Raw genomic sequence first — 8767 nt, 5'->3', positions numbered from 1 at the left:
ACATTGTGGTCTCCAGTCATCGGCCATTGCTAATAAAGCAAAATAAAGCCGTGTAATTGTCTCGTGCTAAACTTACATATGCACTTCATGTCATCTATTCTTGATAGTCTTCAGCTTTAGCATTGGCTATTATCAAATGGTTTTCCAGAGTGATGGCACCCATTTGTTCTCTCACCGACGAAGACGAGAGTTCCAGTTGCTCCATATTCTCCCCAATCCTTGGTCTCCTCAGATGGTTTCATTTCAGGTATTCAAGTGAGTGTATTTGGTTTTCATTTCAATTTCCTTGATGACTAACCAGGCAGAGTTTTTTCATATGTTCTTTTGGCCATTTGTATATCTTCTTTTGTGAAGTAATTGTTTTTTGGTTTGGCCCACTTTTTAAATTGGGTTGTTTTTGCTTATTGACTTGTAGAAGTTCTTTATATATTACAGATATGTTTCTTGTCATTTTTATGTATTTCAAATATGTTATACTATCCTCTGATTTGCCTTTTCACTGGCTTAATAGTGTCTAATGATTAACACAAGTTCTTGATTCTAATGTAGTCCAATTTATCATTTATTCTCTTCTGGTTAGTGCTTTTTGTGTCTGTTGAACAACTACTTGCTTGTCCCAAGGTATTCTCCAGTGATTCCTCCCAAAAGTTGTGTTTTACATTTCATGTTAAATCTGTAAAGTACATCTGGGGTTGATATATCTAGGTACACCAGGAGATAGGGTCCAGATTTATTTTTCCCCATGTGGATATTTGACTGACTCAGCTCCATTATTGAAAAGAACACCCGTCCCTGCTTCAGTGACGCTAGGTCACACATCAAATGACTGCACACACGTGGATCCTCTTCCAAACTCTTTTCTCTTTCATTGGTCTGATTGTCTATTTTCATACCATTTCCACACTGTCTTAATTTCTTTAGCTTTATAATATGCCTTCATATCCGAAAGTATAAGTCCTCAAGCCTTGCTTTTCTTCTTCAGGATTGACTTGGCTATTTCTAGTCCTTTGGATTCCCATACATTTCTATAATTATCTTTTCAGAATATATTGAATTTATTAATCAATTTGGGATGTTTTGATGAACTTCTCCTAATACTCTTTTGTAGTTTTCAGTTTTGTACACAGTTTATTAGATTTATTCTTGCATAGTTGATGTCTTTTATACTATTGTATACGGTATCTTCAAAATTTTTTCATTTTCTATTTGTTGTTGCTATATATTTAAAAATAGAAGTGATTTTTATCTATTGATGCTGTATCCAGTTAACTTGCTAAATTCTCTTTTATATTCTAAGAGTTTTCCTGTAGATTTTTAAAAGATTGTCTATGCATAATGACAGTATATGTCTTTATCTCCAATCCTTATAGTATTTTGTTTGTTTGTCTGTTCATTGCCTTGGCTAGGACTCTAATAAAATATTGAATGAAAATTGTGGCACTTGGCAATTTCATTCCAATTCTGATCTCTTGGGAAAGCTTTCAACATTTACCATGAAGAATGATTTGGGTGAGCTTTTGTATATATGCTTTATAGATAGTGAATGTTATACTCCCTGTTTGCTAAGGATCTTTTTACATGACCAGGTATAGAATTTTATCACATTTATTTTCATTTTATATTAAAATAACTGATTTTGTCTTTTTTCTCTTAATGATGTGGATTACATCAATTTATATTCTAATGTTAAATTTTCCTTACATTTCTAGAATAAACTCAACTTGGCATGATGTGGTATTTTTTCAGTATACCATAACATTTGCTTTACTAATTTTTGCTAAAGAATTTTGTACTTATGACTGTAAGAGAGGCTAGCTTGTACATTCTATGATGTCTTTGTCAGGTATTGATATCAAGAGCATTTCCATTATAGATTTACAGTAAACATAGGCTTATTTTCTTTCACTGAGACTCTCATCTTATCCTTATTATTTCCTCCCTTTTTCTTTGGTTAAGTTTAATTTGTTGTTCTTTATCTAACTTCTTGAGATAGGCATTTACATTGTACATTTCTCTGTTTTCTTAAGGCTATACATTTTCCTCTAAGCACAACTTTAGCTTCTTAGAAACAGGCACATTTTACATATCTTATTTTTATTATAATTTAGTTCGAGATATTTTCAAATTGTCATTGTATGTCCTTCTATGAGCCATGAGTTGTTTAGAAGTATACTGTCTAGTATTCAAACCTTGGGGAAATTTCTAGCAATCTTGTAGTTACCGTTTTCTTGCCTAATTCCCTGCTGTCAGAGTGGGCTCTTTAAATTCTTTAATCCTTTGATGTTTGTTAAGATTTGATTTATGGCTAAGTATATGGTCAATTTGGTTTAAGTTCCAAGTGCACTTAAGAAGTGTTCAGATTTTCTATAGGCTTGTTTATGTTTACATCTGCATCTTCTATTTGTGATTGTGGAATTTTCTATTTCTCTTTTTAGTTCTGATAATTGTACAGAGCATATTTTGAAGCCATTTTTTTAGGTACATTCTATTTAAGAATTGTCTTCTTCCTGTAGAATTGAGCCATTTATCATGATGAAATGTACCATTTTGTCTGTGATGCATCTTGCCTTAAAGTCTCCTTTGTCTGATGTTAGTACAGCTACAACAACTTTCTTTTGGTTAGTGTTTCATGGTATCTTTTCCCATCCTCTTTCAACATTTCTATGTTCTTATATTTAAAGTGTCCTTTTTTTGTAAGCAGCATATTGTTAGATGAAAAGATATGCTGTCTGACAATCTTTGTCTTTTAATTGCAGTATTTATTCCATCTACAGTTAATATTATTATTGAAATATTTGGGTTTATCTCTGCCATCCTTCTATTTGATCCTTATTGTCCCACCTCTTTTCTGTCCCCTTTCCTCTTCATTATTTCCATACTTTATGTAATCAAGTACTTTTATTATTCCATTTTCCTCCTTTATAGCTTGTGAATTATACATTCTTTTACTATCCTTTTAATAATTACCCTAGAGATTATAATCTTTGAGTAATATAAATTAGTACTTTTGCCACTTATCAGACCATACCAGAGACTTAGAACCTCTTTACTTTCCTACTGCTGACTTCTGTGTTCATGCAGTGAGGTAAAAAAAATGTCACGCATTTTAATTAAACTCTATGTGACAGACCCCATGTGACATATTATTATTGATGTGTTCAGTCAATATTTATATGTGTGTTTTAAATATATGTATCCACATATTTACTCATTTCTTTTCATTCAGTCCTGTGCTTTTATTAATTTATCTGGGATAATTATCTTTCTGCCTGGAAAACATTTATTTTTTTTTGTGCAAGTCTATTGGTAATAAAATATCTGTTGTTATTTGCTAGAAATATGTTTGTCTTCATTTTTGAACAATATTTTTGTTGCATAGCGAATTCTAGGTTGGCAGGATTTTTTCAGCACTTTAAAGATGTTAATTTATTAATTGTCTTCTGGCTTTCATAATTTCTGTTGAGACAGAACTGTCAATAATAGGGTTGCTTTTTTGAATGTATTGCACCTTTTAAATGTCGGCTTTAAGAGTTTCTCTGTGTCTCTGGTTTTCAGTAGCTTCAATATGGCCCAGCTAGGTATAGGCGGGTATGTGGTTATGCTGCCTGAGTTTCATGCTACTCTTGAATCTGCAGCTTAAGGTCTTTCATCATTTTTTAAAATGTTCTGCCGTTATCTCATGAAATGTTGCTCATGCCTTCTCTCTTTCTCTTCCCTCCCTTTCTGAGACTCCAGTTACACATACATTAGACTTTTGCTATGCCCTATATGTCTTCTATTTTCTTTTCTATATTTTCCATTGTATTTGCTGTGATTCAGCCCAGATGTGTTCCATTCATTTATGTTTCAATTTTCTAATCTTTTCTTCTTGCTAAGTCCGATCTTCTGTTACATCCATCAATTCATTTCTTGATTTGAAGTTTTCACTTTTCGTTTCTATAGTTTTCATTTAATTCCTTTATTTAGATTCTGCTTCTCTGGAGAAATTAGTAATTTTTTTTCATTTATTTTCTTGACTATAATAATCATAGCTATTTCAAAGTGCATTTTGGACAACTCCAATATTTAGATCAGGGCATCTGTTTGTCCATTACTATTATCTTTTTTCCCCTTAGTCTTATTTCTTGGTATGCCTGTTCATTTATGGTTGAATGCCATGTATAGCGTCTGAAGCAGACATTTCACTCTTTCCTCTGGCAGCCAGTTGGAGGAGACCATCTCCCCTTTAACCAATCAATGACTGAGCTGTCTAAAGCGTCACTCCCCATTTTTTTCGTCTCTATCTATTTTTTTTTCACCTCTGCTCATAGAGTGTCACTCTCTAGAAGTCCCCAGTGACAGCCTGTGTGTTTAATAGGATCTCTCCTCCTTGGTGGGTCCAGAAATCTAATTATTTTTCCTTGGCCAAAAATAATGGACTGGGTTTCAGTCCCTTTCCATGAGCGTCTTAGCTTCTTTTCCTCCTCTGCTAGAGGATGTGGTGGATGCTTCAGGTAGAAACCCATGAATGGTCAACTCACCTCGCTGCAGCCTCATTCTTTGTGGGATCTTGACCCCTCAAGTCCTGCCTGCTTTGCATCCTTGGGATGCAAGTTTTGTCTCTGTGGCCCTGAGCGCTCCCTTGCATCTTAGTCACAGCCCCTGGCCAGGTTCTCATAACAAAAATCAGCAATTGCCCTGAGGAAAACGACTCATGAAATGTCAGTTCACCTCTCTGAGATTCCCTCCTCTTAGCACCTTGACTCCCAGGTCGTCGTGACCTCAGCAGTCCTCCAGTGCCTTTCCAAGAAATGGCTGTCTCTCTACCTGTCAAATATTGATATCTATCATCTCTCTTTATCGGTCACCTATTTCATCCCTCTGTCATCTATCAATATCCATCTCTCCAATCTCTATCATCTATCCAGACACATCAGCTTCATCATCATCTACCTGTCATTAATCAATCAGTCTAGCTATCACCACTGTCTGTGAGCTATATCATCTGTCCTCTGTCTGTCTCTCTCTGGCTATACCTGTCTATCACCGCCATCATCATCCATCAACTATCTATTAATCTAACTTATATATCTGCTATCTGTCTGTCTGTCTATCATCATCTATCATCTATATCAACCATCTGCTAAACTCATGAGCTTCATCACCCATCTGTCATCTCTCCATCTCCCTCTATCTCTCTATTGTTATCACAGTCCATGTAACAGGTCTAATCTATTTCTCACCTGCCGATCTATCGTCTATCTAAACTATCCAGTTTTCTAGATGTTCCTGGCAGAAGCAGTATCTCTTCACTCAGTTGGTGTCCCCTCTGCAACAACTCCACCAGAGGACAAATGAATGTCAGGCATTGATTGGAGATACGGAATTCCTCAGTAGAGTGTAAATCAGCATCTCCCAGGGTGCTTTCCCGGGGACTGAAGTTAGCCACACACTGCTCTGACAGACAGACATATGCTTAAGTAAGTTTGGGAAATTTCATTCATACTATTATTTTCTTCTTGTTTATTTGACACACACAGTTGCACATTAAGAGTTCTAGGAGTTCTGTGGTAAAGAAACCAGCTTAAGTCCACTGGCCCGGCACGCGGTGCCCACGCCCCGCAGCAGCCAGCCCGCCCGCCCTCCTCTCCCCTCTTTGTCTGCCGGCCCGGCGCGCGGCGCCCACGCCCCGCAGCAGCCAGCCCACCCGCCCTCCTTCTCCCTCTTCCCCCTCCTGCTCCGGCGGCTCTCCAACCACCACGGTGTCCTCTTCTGCCTTCACCGGCTCCTCCGCCACCGGCCTCGACAGCCTTGCCACCCTCACCTTTCCTCCTCCAGAATAGTTACTGGGGGAGGGGAGACAATACAGAGCAGCTCCCGGAGCCACGACGGAGATCAAAGGGATGGCGTACCCCATCCTGGAACAGCTGTCTGGGAGAACCAGCTCCGGTGAGATCGCTGAGGGGTGCGGGCTTTCCTGGGTGGGACGGCTAGCGGCCGGAGTCCTTCCCTTCCTCCTTCCCAGGCCAGCTGGCAGAATTGGGCAGGCAGTCCCCGTGGACTGCAGCGGCTGGTGCCCCCACCACGCAAGGCCCCCCGGACTAACTGAGAGAGTTGGGTCGGAAATCCCCAGACTGTGGAGAACGGTGACCAGGGGGTCCCTTCCAAACGCGTGACTTCCCGGGTCCGGCTGGGAACAGTGCACTCTCCCGGGCTGTGACAGCTGGCGCCCTCCCGCCACACTTGGCACCCCGGGCCGACTAGGAAATTCGGTCGGGCGCTCTCCCGTGCTGCGGCGGCCGGCGACCCTCCCCGCGTCCAGACCCCCGGGCCGGCTGGCACTCTTCCAAGATGCTTTGGCTGCCGAACCTCCCCTATGGCGAGAGTTTTCCAAAGTTAAAGGACCCACAGCAACTTTCACTGGTGGAACCCGTAGACAAACGTGTGCCACGAGCGCCACCTACTGGGCAGGATAAGAAAAACAGAACCCAGAGATTTCACAGAAAAATCTTTCAACCTGTGGGGTCCAACACCCAGGGAAATCTGACTAAATGCCCAGACGCCAGCAGAAGATAACGGATCACGCTCAGAAAATTGAAAATATGGCCCAGTCAAAGAAACAAACCAATAGTTCAAATGCGATACAGGAGCTGAAACAACTAATGCTGAATATACGAACAGAAATGGAAAACCTCTTCAAAAACGAAATCGATAAATTGAGGGAGGACATGAAGAAGACATGGGCTGAACATAAAGAAGAAATAGAAAAACTGAAAAAACAAATCACAGAACTTATGGAAGTAAAGGACAAAGCAGAAAAGATGGAAAAAACAATGGATACCTACAATGACAGATTTAAAGAGACAGGAGATAGAATTAGTGATTTGGAGGATGGAACATCTGTATTCCAAAAAGAAACAGAAGCTATCCGGAAAAGAATGGAAAAATTTGAACAGGGTATCAGGGAACTCAAGGACAATGTGAACCGCACAAATATACGTGTTGTGGGTGTCCCAGAAGGAGAAGAGAAGGGAAAAGGAGGAGAAAAACTAATGGAAGAAATTATCATTGAAAATTTCCCAACTCTTATGAAAGACCTAAAATTACAGATCCAGGAAGTGCAGCGCACCCCAAAGAGATTAGACCCAAATAGGCGTTCCCCAAGACACTTACTAGTTAGAATGTCAGAGGTCAAAGAGAAAGAGAGGATCTTGAAAGCAGCGAGAGAGAAGCAATCCATCACATACAAGGGAAACCCAATAAGACTATGTGTAGATTTCTGGGACTTCCTGGAAGATGGCGGCTTAGTAAGACGCGCGGATCTTAGTTTCTTCTCCAGGACACCTACTAGGGGAGTAGAAACGATACAGAAAGCGCCCAAAGCCACAACAGAGATAAAAAAGACAGCGTACCCCATCCTGGAACGGCTGGCTGGCTGAGAGAAGCAGCTCGGGTGAGATCGCCGAGGCGCGCGGGCCTTACCGGGCGGGGTGGCAAGCGGCCGGAGTTACTCCCTTCCCCCTTCCCGGGCCGGCTGGGAGAATTGGAGAGGTGGTCCCCTGAAACCAAGGCGACTGGCGCCCACACCACGCGCAGCCCCCGGACCAACTGAGAGAATTGGATCGGAAACCCCCAGGCCGCGGAGAACGGTGACCCCGTGACTCCCGGGGAACGTGCACTCTCTCGGGCGGGCCGCTGCCGCTGGCGCCCTCCCGCCATGCTTGTTGCCCAGGGCCGACTAGGAAATTCGGACGGGCTCTTTCCCTGGCTGCGGCGACCAGCAACCCTCCCTGCGTTCGGACCCCGGGCCGGCTCAAGCCGCTTCGGCTAGCGAACCCCCAGGACGGCGAGAGTTTTCCAAAGTTGAAGGTCCCACAGCACCTTTTACTGGTGGGACCTGCAGACAAACGTGTGCCACGAGCGCCACCTGCTGGGCAGGATAAGAAAAACAGAACCCAGAGATTTCACAGAAAAATATTACAACCTTGCTGGGTCCAACACCAAGAGAAATCTGAATAAATGCCCAGACGCCAGCAGCAGAAGATAACTGTCCACGCTCAAAAGATTGAGAATATGGCTCAGTCAAAGGAACAAACCAATAGCTCAAATGAGACACAAGAGCTGAGACAACTAATGCTGAATATACGAACAGAAATGGAAAACCTCTTCAAAAATGAAATCGATAAATTGAGGGAGGACATGAAGAGGACATGGGCTGAACATAAAGAAGAAATAGAAAAACTGAAAAAACAAATCGCAGAACTTATGGAAGTGAAGGATAAAGTAGCAAACATAGAAAAAATAATGGATAGCTACAATGATAGATTTAAAGAGACAGAAGATAGAATTAGTGATTTGGAGGATGGAACATCTGAATTCCAAAAAGAAACAGAAACTATAGGGAAAAGAATGGAAAAATTTGAACAGGGTATCAGGGAACTCAAGGACAATATGAACCGCACAAGTATACGTGTTGTGGGTGTCCCAGAAGGAGAAGAGAAGGGAAAAGGAGGAGAAAAACTAATGAAAGAAATTATCACTGAAAATTTCCCAACTCTTATGAAAGACCTAAAATTACAGATCCAAGAAGTGCAGCGCACCCCAAAGAGATTAGACCCAAATAGGCGTTCTCCAAGACACTTACTAGTTAGAATGTCAGAGGTCAAAGAGAAAGAGAAGATCTTGAAAGCAGCAAGAGAAAAACAATCCATTACATACAAGGGAAAACCAATAAGACTTTGTGTAGATTTCTCAGCAGAAACCATGGAAGCTAGAAGACAGTGGGATG

The sequence above is a fragment of the Tamandua tetradactyla genome, chromosome 18 (genome assembly GCF_023851605.1).
Source record: "Tamandua tetradactyla isolate mTamTet1 chromosome 18, mTamTet1.pri, whole genome shotgun sequence".
Taxonomy (NCBI): Eukaryota; Metazoa; Chordata; class Mammalia; order Pilosa; family Myrmecophagidae; genus Tamandua; species Tamandua tetradactyla.
Note: the sequence above shows the minus strand (reverse complement) of the source record.